The following is a 20,186-nucleotide window of genomic DNA, read 5'->3' on the forward strand; positions in this document are numbered from 1 at the left end:
TTTATTACATTCTCTCATATACATCACATATGTATACATATACGTATACATATATCATATACATCACATCAGCATGATTTGTCACCTTTGTTGCAACCAGAGGAGGTAGTTTTTGTCAGTTTCTTCCACTGTGTAATCAATCTTTTTTCCCCACTTTCCACACTATGCTTTTTGGAAGGAAGTCACTCTGTGCAGCCCACACTTTGAACAGAGTGGGGAGTTTATGCTCTTCTTCTTTGAGGATGAAGGAAGTACTTATATAAATTATTTGGAATTCTGCTACATTGACTGTTGGTCTCATTTCCCCCAATTAATTAATTCACATCAGCATGGATTCATGGAAATTTAGATATCTATTTTGTACTTTGAGTTATAATCTAATACTACTGTTTTTGTTGCTCAAATTGTCCCAGCTTTGGCCATTGGGATCTCTTTCAGTTGGCTCCTGGGCTCCTATGATAGACCCACATCATTGGGGGTTTTGGTGTTTTGAGTTTTCATTTTTTGATTACTTTCTTCCTTTCTGGTACATGTCATCCCAACTCCTAGTAACTCAATTAACTAATTGTTAAATAAATATAGTATATATTAAACCATAGTACACCTTATTTTGCCATCATATTTACCCAGTTGAATTTTCAGAAATGATAATACCTCTGGTTGTATTTCTGTCTTGTAAAAATGCCCACACCACCTGTTTTGTGACCAAATATGTTTACGTTTTTCCTTCCTGAACATTTCTTCCTCTAGGTTTCAGTTACGGGCCAGAAGTCTAGTGGCATTTCAGCAACATTTTGGGGTATTTACTTAATTCTAAGGGCTTTCTCAAATTTAAAGAGCCTGAAAGCAAAACTCTCAAAGCTCAAATGACTCTCCATAGCCAAGTTGGAGATGGGAGCTTTGCTTTCTCACTTCTCGACTCAGGCCTCCCTGCTCCATCTCCCACGGCCGACATAAAACAAGACATCGACCCGGGAGTTGAAAAAGCTAAGAAAAGGGCCTAGCATGAGTGTGGGCAGATGTAGTAAATTTATGTCTCAGGTCAACCCAATTTACTCCTGCCTCCTCCCCCCAGTTCTTCCCTGTCCCTCGAGTCTTGCTTCAGACAATGAATTTCCAGGGATTTTTTTGCCTTTTGATCTTCTCTCTGATCTAATGTAATTGTCCACTGGCAGAAGCGCTGTGAGGTGCAGAATAAAGTAATGAAGTTAATTTGATTTCCACTCCACCCCCACCCTTAAGATCTACATGTCTTTATTGTATTAGATTCCTAATGAGATTCTCAGTCTGTACTCCAGCAAGAGACTTGGAGGGCAGTGGCTGTGGGAGGGGTTCATCTCAGGAGATTTTTCCCCATTTACATCCCATCTTTAATGGATATGGACCTGCCTGCCCTTGAGTCATAAGGTGATCATATTTCCCTTCCTGGACTCTACTGGACAAGAAGTGGAAAAAAAGCCAACTGCTGCAGGGAAGCCTGGGACTTCTTTTCAATTCCAGCGGAAAGAATACAAAACTACAGGTTTGTGCTGAGCTGAACAGCTCATGGAAAGAACTTCATACAAATTTCCAGTCCCAAAGCATCTGTTTCAGAAGGAGATTTGCTCCTACGTGGAGGCGCCTTTGTTTCTATTTTTGACATCAGCACTATAAATAGAGAAAAACAAAAAATAACATTTTACAGCAACTTCCCTAGGATATCAAATTATTCCCTGGACCATTTCAGTTGCACAGAGGTGATTCCACGGATTTCAGATTAAGTCTCATCCAAAGTCTGTTTGGCCAGGGACCGTTTGAATGGGACATAAATAGGAAGTCTGTTCTGGTGAAGTCTGTCCTTTTCAATGCAATGCTCATTCACTCCCTCAACCCTCCCCACCACCAACAATAATAGATTTAAACCATTTCATAAATGTCAACCCTCCATTTATCTAGTCTGTCCTTAATCTACCAGGACTTTTGCGTTGATATTGATATTACCCCTTACCTATTTTCCAGATCCAAAATATTTAATTTACCTGTCTCAAATTATAATAGACACAAGGAATATAGTGTGATACAATTTTGCTGTTTTCAGTCCAAAAGCTGCTTTTGAACTGGTGACAATCTTGCTGGAAACTGATTTAATCAATATAATGCACTTATTTGTATAGCCTAGTGAATTATCTTAAGACCTAGTATGGGTGGGGCGGGGAGACAAACATCGATAATTAACAATTCACAAGTTGATTATTACAACCTAAAATACTTTTTTTTTTTTTTTTTTTTTACTATTTCAGCTAAATAAAAAGAGAGAAATAGAGTGCTGTCCTAGTAGTGGTTTCATAAAAGCAAACATTGCTCAGTTTGTTTTAGACCTCTCTCGAATCTTTGAAATCATGGGAGGAAAGGAAAGGAACGGTGATTGGCATCATGACGACTTTTCTAGGGGGAAAAAGGTAGTTTATATCTAATCTAAGGTCTTTAAGAGGAATCTATCAGCTTTGGTTTGGCTCTCAGTGGACAGGTGTCTGTATCATAGAAGCACCATACATAATTCACCACCAGAGAGCCCCAGAACTTAGCAAGAAGGCTAAATTACCTGTCACTTCTAGAAAAGGTGTTCCCTTCAGGTCAAGGTTGAAAGCTCTGGTAAACCCGTGTGAGGAAGAGCACATCAGTCCCTATCTAAATGTCAGCACTGCTTCTCAGCTGTGGGAAATGCAGGCTGGCTATATACCCCGTGAATTTGCCTTCCTCTTTTGCAGGGCCAATTAACACGTTACCATTCTGAAGTCAGATTGGAAAGAAGTGAGGTTGCTTGTTTTAGTGAACAAGCAACAACTTTGTTTATGTCAAATCAGTGGATGCTGGGAGAACTCTCTTCATAGAGGGGGTGGGCGGGGGGGGTTCCTGTCTGAGGTGTGAGCCACTAAAGCTTACACTGAATATAAAAACATCTCATTATTACCCGGGGAAAGAACATTGAGTGTAGTCCCAGACCGACTCTGACTTAGGAACACAGTTCATGAAAGGCAGGTGCCATCTGGCTGTCATTAGGCGGCTGATTGTGCTCCTTTCCTTGATTGACTGGTGATTGATTGGCAGGTGAGATGTGGAGGCGAATGTAGCCTGCATGGGGGAGATGGAAGGGCTTGTGTTTCAATTCTGTAGTTTGGGGAACTAGTTTGAGGCATCACATATGAACTTCTCTTCAGATTTATCATCTATATTTCAGGAACTTTGTTTTTGAAGTAATGTAATACAAAGCAAAATAAAACAGAAAACATAGAGCCACCAGAGAGAGAGAGAGAGAGAGAGAGAGCGAGAGAGAGAGCTTATTTCATTTAAAAGCTATTTCCTAGGGTGGGTGCAGTGGCTCATGCTTGTAATCCCAGCACTTTGGGAGGCCGAGGCAGGTGGATCACCTGAGGCTGGGAGTTCGAGATCAGCCTGACCAACATGGAGAAACCCCATCTCTACTAAAACTACAAAATTAGCCTAGCGTGGTGGCAGATGCCTGTAATCCCAGCACTTTGGGAGGCCGAGGCAGGTGGATCACCTGAGGCTGGGAGTTCGAGATCAGCCTGACCAACATGAAGAAACCCCATCTCTACTAAAAATACAAAATTAGCCTGGCGTGGCGGCACATGCCTGTAATCCCGGCTACTCGGGAGGTGAGGCAAGAGAATCGCTTGAACCCGGGAGGCGGAGGTTGCGGTGAGCCGAGATAGCACCATTGCACTCCAGACTGGGCAACAAGCGCGAAACCCTGTCTCAAATAAACAAAAAACTGATATTTTCTAGGTTTAATTCTGAGGTCAGTGAGACAAGACCAGTTCTGTAGTATTTTTAGCACTTTTGCTGCCTTATAATTTTTTATACTTATAAAACATTTTTAGTTTCAATTAAATAATTGGGTTTTATAAGTTCTTTATTTCTAATAAAAGAAAAAAGATGACTGCTTAAGATTTCTGAAGGTGTTTGAAAATATATTTTGTTATATTAAAACACTTTAATCAAATTTAAGTGTTAATCAAATTAATAAAATCAAAATTAAGAATCAACTCTGCAATATCTGAGAAGTTTATTGCACTTGGTAATGCAGAGAAGCAGGAAGGAGAAAAAAATCACAGCCACAAAACTTTCTTTGTAACCTCCGCCTCCAGGCTTCAAGCAATTCTCGTGCCTCAACCACCCGAGTAGCTGGGACTATGGGCACGTGCCACTATGCCCAGCTAATTTTTATATTTTTTGGCAGAGATAGATTTAAACAATTTTGTAAATGTCAACCCTCCATTTTGGAGGGTTTTACCATGTTGGCCAGGCTGCTTTCAAACTCCTGACCTCAAGTGCTCCACCTACCTAGCCCCCGCAAAGTGCTGGGATCACAGGCATGAGCCACCACATACCGCCACAGCCACAAAAATTTCTAAAGGCAAGAAGCAAAATGCAAGACAGTTGGGTGTCACTATTATCAGATGTTGCTAGGTAAATATGTGCTTGAATAATTGAGAGCTTAAATTTGTCCCAGTTTTAAAAATCTTCAGTGTTTAAATTTATATGATCTTTTCATTGAGAAAACTTTCTCAGTTATATCTCAGTAAAGCACAGTGATTTCAAATTGTGTTTAAAAGTATCACTTTAATTTTGTAAGCTCAGAAGAAGTATAAATGATTCAACAAAGAGCATTTTCTATGTTTTTTATGGTAGACATTAATACTCTTTTTAGAGTATTATTTTAGGATGATATACATGAAACTAATGCACTTTAAAAAGTAGCTTTTACAAACATATCTAATTTTATAAAAGTAAATTAAATATGGAAAGTTTTTGCTAACTACTGATTCAGAACTAACAAGTTATTTTTTCTCTTTTATAGGTATTATTTGTATAAATGTACATACAGTCAGTGTTAATTCTATTTTTATATGCATATTCCTAGTTCTTTATATATGTTTTGCTTCTAAATAATACTACATATAGCCAAATATAATATTTTAAAGAATGAAATTAAACATACCTTCAAAGTGTACATATAACACTTAGATGCTGCAAATTCCTAGATGACCTCACTATACAAGCCACTGCTGTGCCACTGATACCGTTAATATGGGATATATGCCTAACAGAGATTATTACATCATGAAATTCTGAGGAAGCAGGATATGAAAGAAGAAGTTTCTGTTGCTATTATTTCAAGCTGATTTTTGACTTTCAAGTTAAATGTTTGCAGAAACTCACTTCATGCCTTTTGTTGAAATTTTCTGGGGGAGAAGCAGGCTTAGTACATAGAAGCTTAGAGCTGCTTTCTGTTCCACAAAGGTGTGAGGATTTGGATACACCTATGGGGCCTACAACTCCTTTGGGAAATGACTTAAATAGGATCCCATCACTTTAAATACTATCTATACATTGATGACTCTCAAATTTACATCTCCTCCTTGGATATCTCTCCTGAATTCCAAACTCAGTATATTAAACTGTCTACCAGATATCTCCACTTGGAAATTCACATTTCAAACAATAACAAGTTTAAAAACGAACTTACTTTTTGAATGCATGATTTTTGCTTCTAGACTTGTCCTTCTACAGTCTTCCCACATGATAGTTACAGCAAATCCATCTTTCTAGTTGATCAAACCCCAGACCTCAAATCCTCCTTGACTTCTCCCTTCCCCTCACATTCTACATTCATTCTTTGATGAAATCCCGTTGCCTTTTATTTCCAGATTTGGAATCCAGTCACTCTTCACCAACTCCAGGGCTCCCCTCTTCTCATCCTGGATTGTGCGAGCCTTCTGGTTGGTTCCCCTCCACGATTCTCCCCCAACCCAAGCCATACACTATTCTCACACAGTAGGCAGATTGATGTCAAAAAACTAAATAAAGGTAAGTAAGATCATGCTGCTCCTCCACTTGAAACCCTCCAGTAGCACTCTTCACACCAAGTAAAGTCAAGTCCTTATGTCTGTCTAGGATTCTCTCAAGACCCACCTCTCTGCTCCTCTGATTGCACTTCCCACTGCTCTCCCTCTGGTCCCATTCACCAGCCAGCCCTCCTCTCCTTCTTGGATTGTACCAAGCACATTTTTTCCCTCTGGGCCTCATGGCCTTTCATTGGCTTCCTCCATATGGCCATCCTTTCATCTCCTTCAAGACTTTGCTCAAATATGACCTTCTTTGAGAGGCCCTTCTCTCTATTCCTCTTCTCTGATTCACTTTTCTCTGTGGCACTTACCACAATCTAGTATAACTTAGTTATTTTTGTTTACTCTCTTCCTCCACTTGACTGTAAGTTCCCAAATGCAGGTGTTTCATCTCTTCATTGCTGTATCCCCAGAGCATGCCAGTGTCTGGAATACAGTAGTATTCAATAAATAATTATTGAATGACTAAAGCATTTTCTTAAGCAAGTGTAAAACTGAGACCTGACAACTTCCTTGCTCTCTACTCTTTTGAAAAATATTTTTTAAATTCCCTTTTTAATATACAAAAAGTAAAAATTTCTTCTTTTTGCTGTGCAGTTTTATGCATTTCCTAAATGTATATAAAGCCATGTAACCCCTACCTCAGTCAAGATTACAATTCCATCACCCTCGAAGGAACCCCTCATGCTATCTGTTTCAAGTCTAATTCTTTTCTCACCTGTACGTCCTGGAAACTCGATCTGCTCTTCATTCTACAATTTTGCCTTTTCCAGAATGCCATATATATGCAACCATACAGGTCTGGCTTCTTTTACTTAGTATAATGCATTTGAGATTCTCCCATGTTGTTATATATATCAATCATTCATTCTGTTTTATTATTGAGCAATATTCCAGCATATGGATATACCAGTTGGAATTTTAGATATTTCCAGGAGACCATGAATAAAAGGAATATGCTGTCAAGTTGTATATCACAAAAACAATTCTTCACAAAAACACATACACTTTTACAGAGATTATAGAATTAAATTTGTTTGCTTTATACTTAAGTATGGAAAAACATCGAAAGAAAATACTATATATATAACTGAAGTTATTAATAGTGGTTGTTATTAATTAGTAACAACTTTTCCTTTTTCTGTTCTTATTTGTCTGATTTGACATATGCTTTTTACAATAGAAAAACTTTTAAAAGATTATGCATTTATATAGAAGTTAAAATATCCAGTGGATATGATTTTAGGAAATAAAAATTCCTCTTATTTCTGTTTGATTTAAGTCATAACAGATAGTTACACTTCTATTGGGGGATGAGAAAAACATCAGTTTCAGCAAAAAGTTTACTTAATGCAAAGGAGGAAAATAGATGCTAATTTTAAGGTTATAATTGACAGTTATATCAGTAACAATTTTATACCTGCAATCAAGAAGTCTGCTGCCTCTTTAAGAAATGAGGGTCTCCAAACAGTTTATGAAGTAATAGATCATATATAAATAGGTTGTTTGCTCTCGGTACAGATGCCATCATTACTAACTACTTTCAGGCTCTTTGAGAGCTAAATAATTCCGTAATGCATCATTGAACATTTAGTTGCTTCATAGCAGATGGTTTCAGGGGTCCATCTGCTCACAGCAATGTTTTCAACAAGCCCCCTTCACCTTCACCAAAAGGTTCTTAAGTATTAGAATATTCATTCTCCAGTACAGGTGTATTTCCTTGGCTCCCTTTATTAGGGAAAGGGGCCACTGTCTTTTGTTACCCCAGAAAGGAGCTGCTGGCCTGTGTAAGTATAAGAAGGCTTACCACAGGTATCAGGGAACGTAATAGAAGAGTTGCTTGATTTCAAGAATTTGTAAACTTATTCGTGTGTGTGTGTGTGCGCGCGCGTGTGTGTGTGTGTGTGATTGCTTTTCTTGACTGACTAGATTAAAAATGAGATATTAGGCAGTCATTTGTTCTTTTACTCCTGCCCCTGATATGTGCAGAAGCAGTGTCGGCTTCTTTAGGGTTTGCTAGGAAAAAATAATACATTCTCTCTACCTTTGAGGACATGGGGAAGTCCCTCAGGCAAGGTCGTGATGAACACACGAAATACATGAAGGAGCTCCAACCCAAACCATATGGATAAGAGCAGACTGAATATAACATCTGAATGCTGAGGGAATCTAGGAATAAGTGTTATGGGGACACAGCTAGTTTTATCCTAGAAATCCCAGATGCCCCATTACCTATGTGATCACCGAAATTTGCAGTCAGACTGCTGGAGAAACAGAATAGTGGCATGCAATGAATAAGATATGGGCGGCAGCTGCTCTCTAAATATGTAGAGTTTTCTTTTCCAAATTGGAAAATAATAAGGAAAGATAAAGTTGGAGAAGAAGAAGCACAGAACATTCAGAGGAGGACTTTTCACAGATCACAAGAAACTAACAGCCAATTTACTTGTATTGCGTTATGGACACCTCGACCCAAATATATCGAATGTGTGGATTCAACACTGTGAACTGTGTAAACCCCTTTCAGGTACTGAATAATTAGAAATGTCACTTTATCACCAATTTCTCAGCAAAGGGAATAGTGAAGAGACTGCTGTTTGAGAGAACAGTGTAAACGCCGATGATTGCTCCTCTCCGTGGCTGCAGAGCGTACACAGAAGAGATTATACTGTTCTCTGTTCAAGTGGCTGTATTTTAATTTGCCTTTCTAAAAGGAACAAATGGATTCAGATTAGGATATTGAAGAAAATTACTGTAGCTTTTAGAGTCATATTTCAGAGAGCTGTTTGAAGGCAATTTAATTATCTATTATCTTCTCTTAATACAAAAAAAAGGAAAAAATGAGAATCTCTGGCTTACTGGAATGAAAGGCACTAGCTCTGCAATTGTCATTGGTGGTGGCTCTAACCTTATATTAGTCCATTCATTTTTAATAGGCGTTTATTAAATACCTACCAGTTGCACAGAATTGAACAAGGGTTATAATAGAGACCCTACTTACAACCTTAAGGATCTTCCTAGATTCTAAGCTGCAACACCTTTGCTAAATGGTTTGTGTCAAAGGTGAATGATTTATTACTAACCACAAGTCTGAAGGAGTGGCCTGAGTTAGAAGCTGGAGATGTCAATGTCATCTTGATTATCCTGTCAGGAATATCCACTGAAATTGACTTGACCATCACTCTTACTTTTGCCGTCAAAGCTGAAATACTACTACAGACATGTTTTCTGTGTTTGTGACTGTTTTAGAATTCATTTAATTTAATCCAGTTTTCTTTTTTAGACATCAGTTGAATACTTGTGAATGTTCAGCCCTATTAGCGCTATGAGAAACCTAAATTAAGTAAAAAACTTGCTCTATGTTCTCAAGTAGTTTATAATCTAGTTAGGGAAAGAAGATGGACATGACACTGTAAGAAACAATTTAAGAAACTGTAGGAAGCATTTAAGAAGTGTACCGCTAAACACTGAGGACATGATAACCAGAGAAAAAGGAACAGAGAGCGGGGTCAGTGAGAAAGCCATTCATCTTCTTGTACATCATGCACTCAGCCAAACATTTGACTTTTTAGAGAAACAAGAGGAGACGAAGAGGCTTGAGTTAACTTTAGGGAATTTCAAAGGTGAAAGTGGCTAAAGGGCTGTGTGTTTGGACAAAGCACAGCCTGAGTGAATACACAAATAGAGTGGAATTAAGGAATAGTTGGGCATGGAGTTGGTGGGCACCTAGCTGAGGCTAAAGAGCTGTTTCGAAGAGGGGAGAAAGGAAAGTGGCTTGAAACCTACTTAAGATCTGCTCTCTTAGATAAGTTGGAACCTGAGGTTGGTCAGCATCTAGGGAGATGTGCATATGGAAGCTGAACTGTATTGGACCCATGTCATGTGCAACTGAACATAGCGCAACTGAACATAGCACAGCTGTTGGTACATTCAAGACTGGCTGAGATACAGACCTACTGAGTTGCAACCAGAGCTCTAGAAGCTCTAGAAGTTCTGATTATAATGAGCATTTATTACATCGTCATATAGCTTAAATGAAGATCACCAACCGATAAGGATCTGACATTATACATCAGAAAATTGACTTGGAGTTTGAAGATGCAAATATTACTTCAAACCTGAAAGAAGGACAACTTCTTATTAGAAAGCATTTTAATGAAAAAGATCATCAGAATGAGCAGAAGTATTTCAGAGCAGGGGAGGTCCTTGCAGTTTTCAAATCAGAGAATAAAGATACCAGCAGGTCGGGCATGGTGGCTCAGGCCTGTAATACTAGCACTTCAGGAGGTTGAGGTGGGTGGATCACCCGACATCAGGAATTTGATACCAGCCTGGCCAACATGGTGAAACTCCGTCTCTATTAAAAATACAAAAATTAGCCGGGTGTTGTGGCACATGCCTGTACTCCTAGCTACTCGAGAGGCTGAGGCAGGAGAATCGCTTGGACCTGGGAGGCAGAAGTTGCAGTGAGCCGAGATTGCACCACTGCACTCCAGTCTAGGTGACAGAGGGAGACTCCGCCTCTATATATATATATATACACACACACACCAGCAAACTAATTTAATTTTAAAAGGTTTGAATTCACTGAAAACAAGTTATAATTAGAAGAGTCATTGATTCCTAAGTGTGAATTTTGATATGCTCGACATTCATCCAGTGATTTTAAGGGATATTGTGAAGTTGTGTGATCTCAAAAAACCCCAACTTTGAATTGTTTTATCCCTCTACTTATCTACCTATTGCCTATAGCACTGTAGGGTAGACAAGCTGGGAAGGTCATGTCAGGAAACAATGCCAAAGCAATGCTATCTTTTTTTTCCTTCTTTTTTTTTTTTTTTTTTTTTTTTTGCAAGCAATGTGGCCCTGTTTTCACATAAAATCTTGCAGGAACCTATTATAACCATTAAAATCGAAGAAGCTTTTGCTGAAGCAAAGGAGAGCTCAGCTTCCAGGCAGTTGATGCCTTGCCCTTGCATCTGCCCAGGAGCCCTAGTGCCAATCACTAAACTGTTCTTTTTCTTTTTTTTTTCTGTGTATTTTTTATGTCACTCTTTTCAAATTTTTTTAATGACAAATTAGAATTGTACATATTTATTGTGTACAACAAGATGTTTAGATATTCCACATTGTGGAATATCTCTGCTCACTGCAAGCTCTGCCTCCCTGTTTCACGCCATTCTCCTGCCTCAGCCTCCGGAGTAGCTGGGACTACAGGAGCCCGCCAGCCAACACGCCCGGCTAATTTTTCGTATTTTTAGTAGAGACGGAGTTTCACCGTGTTAGCCAGGATGGTCTAGCTCTCCTAATCTTGTGGTCTGCTAGCCTCAGCCTCCCTAAGTGCTGGGATTACAGGCGTGAGCCACCGCGCCCGGCCAACTTTGTTTTAAATACTCTATTTTATTTTTCCTTTTATTTTTTTGAGGCAGGGTCTTACTCTATCGCCCATGCTCGATGAAATGCAGTGGCACGGTCTCTGCTCATTGCAGCCTGAACTTCCCGGGCTCAAGTGATCCTACCTCCTCAACTTCCCAAGTAGCTGCGAATACAAGCAGGCACCTAAATAATTTTTTTTTTTTTTTTTTTTTTGGTAGAGACAAAGTTTCGCCATGTTGCCCAGGATCGTCTCAAACTGCTGGACTCACATGATTCTCCCGACTGGGCCTCCCAAAATGCTGGGATTACAGGTGTGAGCCATCTTGTCTGGCCTGTTTTAAGCACTCTACATAATATATTTCATTCACAAATTTATGTATAATGACCCAGACATTTGAATTGCTGGGCTAAATTAAAAAAAAAAAAAAAAAGAAAAAAAAACTTGAAAAACATTATTTTTCTTGTAATTGTAAGTAGAGACAGAAACTATTTAATTAAAGGCCATTATCGTTAAATCTTATTATAAGGCCAAGTGTGTTTGGCTTCCTAGGGCTGTTGTAACACAAACTGAGTTGCTTGAACAATAGAAATATATTCTCTCATAGTTTGGAAGGCTAGAAGTTCGAGGCCTTGATTCCTTCTGAGGGCTGGGAGGGAAGATTTGTTCCAAGTCTCTCCGCTGGCTTCTAGTGGTTTGCTGGCAATCTTTGGCATTCATTGACTTACAGAAGCATCACCCTGATCTTTACCTTCATCTTCACATATGGTGTTTTCCTCCTAGCATATGCGTTGCTGTGTTCCAATTTCCCTTTTTAAATAAGGACACCAGCCATATTAGGATATATCCCATCCTAATAATCTCATTTTAACTTGACTACATCTGCAAAGACCCTGTACAGGTACTTGAGTTTAGTACTTTAACATCTTGTGTGGGGGACAAAATTCAACTCGTAAGAGCAAGTGTTATCTTATTTGCTGTTCTTTATAAGAATCACTATATGTGTGTCTCTCTCTGCCAAAGAGGCAAAGGCAGGCATACAGGGTCGTATCTGGTGCAACTTCCAGTGCCTGGAAACTGTGGTCATTGTGGGCACAGTTAGAGATACCCGTATGTTTCTAGACCGGGAAGCACCCTTTAAAAAAAAAAAAAAACTTTAAGCAACCATATAATTGGCCAGGAAGCAAGCTAATATTAGTGATTCAATAAAAACAAAATACTTTCAGGGACTTTGTGGATGTCCATGTAAATTCTACCAAATCTCGTGGGCCATTTACATCTACAATTATGGTACAGCATAAAGGTTATTATTTGTTGTAAAATCTCTATCACTTAAATGGAAAACTTAATCAGTCAATAGTGTAGGGGTTTCCTACTGCTGACGTTTTGTCTGTTCAGATACCATGGAGGATAGTGATCGTCTCCTCTTTTGCCAACATTTGTACTCCCGTCTGATTGCCCTGCCCCAGCCTTGGATCCACTTATTACTGAGAGTTGGCCATGAGTTTAAAATTGGTGATACAATGATAAATAAGATAAAACTCAACCACTTTATCTTAATCATCTTTTTGCCTGCCTGTCCCTGTCTTAAAAATGTACAAACAGGTAAATAGATGATTAAGATGATGTAGTTGAGTTTTGCATAGACTGCCGGCCTAACTGGAAAGTATCAAGACATTACTGGACCACAGAGTACTTAATACTTTATTAAACACTTAAATACTTTCCATGAGCACAGCACCATGTGACTGAGGTGGTATAAAGAGGCATAATTTATTGTGCTGGACTCAAGCCATATATGGACTTGTGAGGTAAAAATTCTACGGGATAAGACGTTATCCCTTATTGAATAATTAGGTCACCATAGGCAAGTTATTTGATGTCTCTGAGCCTTCGTTCATTCCTCATTTGTCTAATGGGTATGATCTTGCTTTCCTCATCCCATTGTGAGGATGATGTGGCATAGCATTCCTCAGCGCCTACCTGGGAGCCTGCTAGATTGCACGTACTCAAAAGTGTTTTAGTTTCATTAGGGGAATGAGACAAGTCCATATAGAAAGATAATGACTAGCCGGAGGTAGGGTGTATTTGAATAAAAAATGAGTGCTCTTTAATTGCTATAGGATGCAGAGGAGGGAGATCACTAGGGTTTCAGTGATAAGTGGCGACCACCCAGAAGATCTGTATAGCTAGCAAGAAAGAAGACAGAACAGCAGTGCTTACTTATCTAGAACATCCAATTAACAAGGATGCCCCATAGCAACTTACTATGTTAGCTAACAGACAATGAGTTATGAAGCATTTATAGAAATGAACCCTAGAATGTGAGAATTTAAAATTCTTATTAAAAAGGTAGGCTATGTATTGCCACATAGAATTTTCGTTATTTGTCACAAAATGAAGCAAAGAGGAACCCTTGGAACCAAGGTAAACCTACTGTCCTGAAAAATCTGTCTTTTAACCAACCCCAAATCTGTGAATTAGTCTTAATTTCAGAACTGTCTAGCTTTAGCTTTGTTGAACATAAGATTTCTTCAAACGGATATCTCCAAAACAATACAAATTTGTGTTTCCCAAGCCATGAAACATGTGGAATGTGAACTACTCCATAAATATTTTATGCGATCAAAACCAAGATCAAGTTTGTTCACCAGCAAGTTTACTACCAGTAGAGTTTCCACTCCTTTTTTTCTCCAGGATATGCTGCTTAAAAGACAGCACAGCCTCCAGCCCCCAAAGAAGGAGTCATTCCTGGCCAAGCACAGTCGCTCACACCTGTAATCCCAGCACTTTGGTGGGCCGAGGTGGGCTTATCATGAGGTCAGGAGATCAAGACCATCCTGGCCAACATGCTGAAACCCCATCTCTACTAAAGATACAAAAATTAGCTGAGTGTGGTGGCATGCGCCTGTAGTCCCAGCTACTCGGGAGGCTGAGGCGGGAGGCTGAGGCAGGAGACTCGCTTGAACCCGGGAGGAAGAGGTTGCAGTGAGCTGAGATCACGCCACTGCACTCCAGCCTGGTGACAGAGCAAGATTCTGTCTCAAAAAAAAAAAAAAGAAAAGAAAAAGAAAGGAAGGAGTCATTCCTTGTCTTTGCGGAGCTTAAGACTACATGTGGAGAGCTGGTGACCTGATACAAAATATTTCTGCCTTCAAGGTATGGGCGAAGGAAATGTAAAAAAAAAAAAAAAAAAAAAGAGTAATACAGGTGTTCACATTATAATTTATATTGTAAGACACTAATTTCAATCTCCATTCTGAGCCTCCATTCTGAGGTTTTGTAACTTTGTGTAGCTGCCCTTACAGACACAAAACCAAATTAATAGTTTTTTAAAAATAGCCAGATAATCATCCCAACATATACTTACTTAAACTATTCGGGTAATTATCACATTTCTACTCATTTTATTGCTGCTGCAGTGGTGGTAGTAGAGGTAACTTTTATGATATAGTTTGCTGATAATATAGGAAAAAGAAAATTACAGATTGAAGGTAACAGGTTTTCACAGTCGGTGCAAATACCTAAGTAATTTCTGTTAAAAACCATCACTTTGGTCTAAATTACTAATGCAGTCACAAACTGTGAGGACTTGATCTTAAAATCAGGTTCAGGCAACTCTTTGTAGATAGTTTTATTTGTGCTCTATATAAGGAGACTTAATTATCTTTATGCTTCATTGATAATTTTGTACTTCTTTCGAATAAATTCACTGAAAATTTGGAGGTTATTAGTGAAAAACTATGCCCTCTAAATAAAAAGCGTTACTACCAACAAATGACTGACCTACATTCACAAGATGACTAAATTACTGTGATTAAATCTGAGGCAATTTAATCATTTTCTTACAATAGGAAACTGAGCTTCTTCCCACATTTATTTATGGGTACTAGCTGCTCATTTTAGCTTTTGGCTCAGTTTTACTCTCTAAAATTAGCAGTGTTTGTTGTTTTAAAATAAGAAACAAGAAAGATATGCACAGCTGAATTAAAATAGTTTCCTCGTTGAGAACAGCTTGATTCAGTCAGATGGGTACATTTCAAAGTACAAAAGCAGAAATCCAGAACTGACATTGATGTAGGGTGGTGACATTTCCATATTTGGAGTATTTTATTTGGGGATGTAGAGTCACTTGGTTTCTACAATTAAGCTTTGGGTCACTATAACTTTTTTCAGAGGCACGGTAAAATGAACCCACCTCTGGATGCCAGAGTAGGATTTCGCTCACAAAACCTTCTCCCTCGTCGCTGTTCCATTTCGTTTATATATAGTGAATGTCCAATAAGCTCTGACTGATGTCGCTTTCCTTCTTAACATTTCCAGTCTCCCAACATTATTTCAGACAGAATCAGAGTCATTTTCTTTTCAGTCTGCAGTGCCCCTGGTGCCAGACCAGCTGGAAAGGGTGACACGGCTGAGAAGGCTGCTAATCTCAATGGCCCTTGGGTCTTTCCTCTAAAAGACACAGCAAGCAAACATGCCAAGTGGTATATATAAAAAGGTGGGATGTCATTGCTGCACAAAAGCACTCATGGTGTTGCGTGTCCACCACTAGGATTTTTTGAGATCGTGTACAAGTTGAAAAAGCACCAATGGCAAGAACAGTTGCCACTCTGAATCACAATTCTGTTTTTACAATACTGTGGGAGAAGGGCTGATAAAGCTTTCAATTCTTCTCTGCCAATGCTTGCAGACAGAGGTCTAAGATGGAACAATACAAAATGTTTCATCTTAATTATTGCCTAACTATAGAGACAGGCAAGTTCAGGAACAGGAAAAAGTCACTTTGGAAAAGACGTAAGACCAGCTTTCTTTCCAAAAGCTGCGACAAAAATGAATTATCTTCTTGATGAGAAATACAATCCTTAATTAGGCAAAGCAAATAGAAAGCTTGTACTTGATCTAATAAAACCAAGTTGCTCTGAAATTCTCTGGATACCGCTGATCTTCAGAAGTGTCATCTTTGTTTTAATGACTGTTTCTATGAAATTGGGCAGCTTTCATTTTTAAAAGGATGAAAATGAATCGCTATATTCTTAAAAATTAATTAAATAGCTGTTGTAGTAGCTTAGTTGTTCTAGGAGCTGCACCAGATCTTGTTTCAAATGGAACAAAAATAGATAAATTCTGACTTCTTCACCAAATGAAGTATATAAATATTGTTGTCTTGGCACTGTCACTTTTTTTCCCTAAAAATCACTTGTAATAAAATGTAAAAATTTTCATCTAAGTGACACCTATTGTACTAAAAAAAAAATAAGATTCTCTATTTTTGCCTTCCTAGTATATTCACAAATTACCAAAAATGAGATATTTTAAATGAATTTAAGATAAAAATTATAGTTTATAAGGATATTAAATTAAACTTGGTTTGAGATTATAAACTTTAAAGGACTAATATTGACTTTACAAGATATTTATTTTTCAAAATTATTATGAAAAAATTAACAAAAATTTTAATCATTCAAAATGTTTTTTAAATTAAAAATTAGTGTTTCTTTCCTGGAGAATTATATGATCATACCCAGAATTTCTGAGTACTTTGACAAGAGAAGCATGTTAAATTTTATTCTTACCATAGCTAGTTGAAATTATTTATTATTATACTGAGATCATTAAATTATTATTTTGTAATGATATAATGAGATAATATAGGACAGAATTACCAATCTCATAAAACCATTTCCATTTCAACTGGAAATAACATAATTTTGATTTTAAGAAGATTTTAAAAATATAATTAATTTTTTACTATGCTTTATGCTTATTTTCAGAGTAGAATTTCTAATGAAAAGAGGACTATAATTTTAATTGAACTACTATTTCAGTTGCTTAAAATATTCAACACGTTTGCTTTAAGAAAGAGAAATTATTTAGGGTTTTAGACTAAAATGGTTGAAGTGCTCTTTTTCTCTTGAATGAATATATTTAAAGTTTCGCATCTTTGTAGTAGTAAAGATATGATTTATCACCAAGAAACAAAGCATGGAAGCCAATGTTGGGGGTGGCAGAGAGAGAGGTGGAGGACTGAGGGAGCTGTTTTCATTTCTTCTTATTTCTTGTGGAATGCTGTTCACCTTTAGTAGCCATCACTCTAGGTCTTAAATAGTTTGGCCCAACAGCATTTGAAACCCTATAACCTCAATTTTTAAGTGGTGTGCTTTCCTGGCCTAGTTGGGCTGTGACATTATTTCCTCTGCCTTCTGAGTTAAGAAAATTACTTTTAGCAGGTCATAGTAAAGGCAGGATTATTACCTAATTGGAAGAAGCATGTTCCATTTTTCAGGAACCAGACAGTATTACTGGGGTATTGCGTGTATGTGTTTTCTTTCTTTTTCCACCATTTACACAAGTGCCCTGTGTTCCTTTTGGATAAAGACAAGACTTCTCAGCACCCATTTCGCCTCCAATTTAATGAAGTTGTTAAAGTAGCAAGACTGACAGGTTAATTATCCTTTATAAAAGGGGGACAAATTGAACTGTGTCTTTCCATCATTTTTTGATATATCAAGAAGCTCCGGAGGTGCCCAGACGCGGCTCTGGTGAATAGAACAGCTAATCCACTCTGCAATTCTTCGCTGACCCCGCTCTCCCCACCGGGGCCTCACTATATTGCAGTTGGTTTTTGTTTCACATTCAACAGATTCCACTTTATTATAAATTCAGAAGGATTTTTTTCTCCCTCTCTCCATATGTTGGCTGACAGCTCCCCTGAAATAACTGATGGCTAAATTTAAACTCTGATGAAAATTAACCCAAGTGTTAAATGCAAACAGGAGCTGCTTGGAAGAGAAAAGAGTTATCATGGTAGATGCCAAACAGTGGAAAATGTGTGTAAATTAATGGAGCCTCGCTGATGACAAGCCGTCAGGCAGTTTGATGGCTCTTGCTAGTGCTTTAGTCCCACTGAAGTTGGCCAGAGGGCAGAATGGACAAGTCCTGCTTTTCAAAAAGACCGCGGGAAGCTTGACAGTAACGCTAACTAGATCATCGAAAGTTCATGGTCAAATAAGAGATTTTTTTTTTTTTTTTTTTGCAGAGCTTTGCACTAACCAGAGTTTGCAGACAGCAGAGCCATGAATGAGATATCAAATTGCAAGTGCAGCAAAATGATCAAAAGAAGAGAAGGAAGTCAGTGAGACATGATTTAAAAATCAAACAGACAAATTTGCCACTGATTTTAAAGTTAATATTGAGAATCTGGTTCTTAATAATTAAAAATAATAAGCATTTGACTTGAAATATTTTCCACTTAGAAAGTAACACTTCGCTGGCCCTAGGAATTTTTCACAGAAATTACATTTGCACTTCTCATATTTTTTAGATTAAAATATGTAATTTTAGTGAAACTCATTGAAAGGAAATGGAAAACAAATCAAATCTAGCTGCTTCCTATTGTGATGTATATGTGACAGTCATAAGAATCTAAGAAAAGAGTTCAACCATTCATTCAGTCATTCATTCATTTTTTTCTCCATGAATGAGGCAGTCATCTGCTTCTCTAAAATTATAACATTAATAATGCGCTATTATAACTCAATATTAGTAGGATAAAATGAATAGGGCGTTGAATCATGAAAAAGCAAAATTGCTTTCAGTCTGGGCTCAATCTCCTAACAGTCCCATGATCTAGAACAAGTGAGTATCAGTTTATTCATTTGTACAATGGGAGTAATAGTTATAAGATCAAGTGGGATTCTGAAGGTGAAAACTAACCTTAACCAAATTAGCTAAAGGAAGCTTGCAAAACCAAAGGCAAACTTCCAGACACTGAAGAAGGCTCCTGAGCATGGGACAGTGGCAAGAATGTGTGATATCGAGTCACGAAAGTTGTGTCACTCTAATCTCTGCTGCTGATAAGCTGCATTTTCTTGCTCAATAACAAAAAGGGATATTTATATTTTTTTCAAGATTATTGTGAGCATCAAGTGTGATAATGTCCATGAATACACCTTCTGTGTAAGCTGTCATGCTCTATGTAACTATTAGTTCTTATTGTGTTGCTTCCCCTTCCTTCACCTGTGTAAATCCTGCCCATCAAACAAAGGTAGACCTCAAAGCACACCTTTCTCACCTCCCAGTACTCCAGCCTCCTTCCTTTGGTGTGCTTTTCTTCAGCAGGTTTTAGCAGCTTGGGAATAAAAGTACAGAATTTTAAAAAGTGAAGTTTTGAAGACTCAGCACATCAGAAAGACAATGAAGTGTGGCAAGTGCAAATTTGAGTTCCCAAAGCTGCTATGTGACAAAGTATGTATTTTTTCCTATGACTAAATGCAAGTGGTATCTTGAGCCCTCTATTTGTTTTTCATGGTAGGAAACTTAAGCTGATAATTCCAGGTAAACTTGATCAAATTCAGTCATAGATCAGTCGTATTAGCACCAAACTTAGGCAGATTCAGGATTCTTTGGTACTCCTCTCTCTGGCTCCCAGGGATTTCATAGTGTCATGGCAGTTCTCCAGTGGCAGTACCTGGTCAACAGTTGGGCTCTTCTGCCCATGGTTGTACTCCACTGAGATGTAACTCTTAGCATCCATTTTTCAGGTATGTCATCTTCATAAGACTTCTGTTGAGAGATCATGACTGATCTCCACAGGCTGGCCTATACTGTTTCTTCTTTTGCAGTTTCTCTGCAGACTGGTTACAAATGCCTCTGCGGGTCTACCAGTTAACTCAGCTACCTTTCACAGCTCCTTCTGGGACTGATAAGATCATATAGAGTATTAAATGCTCTTTTTGCTACTCTGGAGTTGCTAGAGATTCCACCCTCTCACTGCTCCCTGGAAATCCTCCACCCACCACTGTTCTCCTGGTCCCCATGCCATCCTGGCTGCTGGGCACCTCTGCAAGGCTTGCTCCATCCCAGAACTCTAGACGGAAATTTGGCGCTTATCCTTTGCCTTC

Source organism: Papio anubis, chromosome 1, assembly GCF_008728515.1.
Source record: "Papio anubis isolate 15944 chromosome 1, Panubis1.0, whole genome shotgun sequence".
Taxonomy (NCBI): Eukaryota; Metazoa; Chordata; class Mammalia; order Primates; family Cercopithecidae; genus Papio; species Papio anubis.